The sequence below is a fragment of the Belonocnema kinseyi genome, chromosome 5, assembly GCF_010883055.1.
Source record: "Belonocnema kinseyi isolate 2016_QV_RU_SX_M_011 chromosome 5, B_treatae_v1, whole genome shotgun sequence".
Taxonomy (NCBI): domain Eukaryota; kingdom Metazoa; phylum Arthropoda; class Insecta; order Hymenoptera; family Cynipidae; genus Belonocnema; species Belonocnema kinseyi.
Window position 1 is genome coordinate 31779629 of NC_046661.1, and position 2416 is coordinate 31782044.

Below are 2416 nucleotides of genomic sequence, written 5' to 3' on the forward strand. Positions count from 1 at the left end.
TGTTCGATCACTGGTTTCACTACCGTCTCCATGACGTTGACTTTCAACTTCCATTCTATCATCTTCTAAAGCGCTTAAATCAGTCTGGCGTGCATTTTTATTTATTTCAATTGCTCTTGTGACTGTGCACATATTAATGTACGAAATGTTATTTTTATTTTTGGCGTTGAACCCTTTGACGGAATTCATGGAAAAGTAGCAGTCCTTCGCAATAACGGGTTTTTTCCATGTGGTTGGTGTAGAGTACTTGCGGTATTTTTCGTTGTTTGAATTTTTTATACGATACAACATAAGTCTGCAGGAATTGCAAATGACGTGAGGAACCCATTTTGTTTCTTGGTGCAGCAATTTACGGTCAAAACACTTTTTGTAAAGACTTCACTTCCTCGTCGATTGATTTTCGCAAACTGCTCACTTCATATTTACTGCAAATGTAATAGAATGAATCTGAGTTATTCTTGCAGGCTTGCGATTGAGAAATGCTCGCAGTTTTTTTCCTTGTAGCATGAGACTCTACACCAACCAAGTCATCTATTGATGAAGAGCTACGGTTGCATGATGACGACATCGGAGATCCCGCTTTCCCACCCTGACCAGACGCCGATACTGGGGTTTTTCCCTGCATCGTAATACACTTTTTACCTGTGTCTGCCATGACGACATGAACGCCGTTTACCCAGGGACTCAGTCAATGTGGATCCGTTGCCCACCGTCACCACGTGGAGGTGCCCTGGTTACAGGCACAGGCGAATAATGCTAGCAACAAGCGGTTACGAAACTCCAGACATTTACTGCTATTAATGTCAAAATATGAAGGTACGCAAGAACAGGGTTGCCAGCGTAATCGGTTAGGTTAGGTCAGGTTTTGTTATGTCAGGATAGGTTAAATCTCTATGTGGGTTGAGCCGAAGCTGAATGAAACGGTTCCGCAAACACAGCGGGACAACACAATCAGTTTAATTGTGTTTCGTGAGGTGATGTTAGGCTAGTTCAGATTTATTTCTAGGTTAGGCTCGAGTTGACCCATTCGATGTAGCACACATTTGCTACTGGGAAAATATGCTTCCAGAGCTTTACGTGTAGTTCAATAAATTTCTGTTAATTCAGGTTAGGTGAGGTCAGGTTCTGTTGGGTAAAGTTATGTTAAATAAGTTGATTTCAGGCAAGGATTGATCCTTTACAGTTGTCGACATGTTTTTGAAGTGGAAATTTGCATCACTGGCATTAATTTGAAAATTATTTGCCTCAGCGCATGATTTTTCGTCATTTTTTGAGGTTATGGCTCAACCATGACGTGATGGGTGATTTTTGATACCGAATTTGCATTCAGCGCCCCAAAATCCATAGGAATACATGTGTCTTGTTACCAGATCCGCACACTTTTTTTGTGTGGCTGTGTTATTAGGACATATTGAAATGTTTTGACAAGAAATTTCGGTACATAAGTTCCCGATTCCCTGTCCAGCGCTGTATCTTCCCTCTCACCAAAGGGCTTTTCTTCTGCTTCTACGTAATTATAATATTTCTTTAGAACATTTGTTTGCTGATCCACTGATTGCAAACCATCAAATATATTATTTAACTCAAAGTTGAATAACAATTCTTGACTTTCATCATTTTGCAGCATGTCTCTCGCACATAGAAATTTTTCAACTCTAGACTTTAAAAAATGGAGTGTGCTTGATAGGAACTGTTCACTCTCATCCAAAAAGTATGTCAAAGTTGTTCCAATCATCGAGGGTTTTGACTCTAATCTACAAATCATTCGCGCAATCGTTGAACGCAAATGAACTCGAAATTCAATTTTCTCAATGTTATCTTTAATATTTGTCTCTTCTCTCTGCTTTTGATATTGATTTTCATAATCAGCAACATCAAGCTCTTGTCTCTATTGTTGTTCGCGAATGTGGTCTGCATCTTGATACGGGCCTCTAGCCTTGACGTTATTTTCATGCTTGTTGTCTTCGAATTCACTATCATTTTCTACAATATTATCAATCGCAATTCGTAAGTGAACCATTTGAATGTGCTTTGGCAGTGGACTGAAGAGTGCAAACCTCTTGTGACATCCATTTTAAGCACGCTCAAACCCTCTATGATCGTATCCTCGATTAGCTGTTAGTCCATGATTATATTGAAGATGACGAGTGAGTCCATTAACACCATCATCCACGTATTGTCTGCACTCAAAACACTTTATGCGTTCCATGTTAAAATACTAATTGTTTTTAATGAACAGTAAAAGTGCCTGAATTACTCAACTGGTTAGTGAAAAAGTCTAAAATCACTGATTTACCAGTGAATTGTTCCATAAATATTTCAATCAGTGAAATGTTCACTGATTCAAATTTAGAGAGTAAAACTGCTAGCTTCCTCAGTTTCTCAGGGGAGCAGAGTGGGAGCGGTTGTTACATTA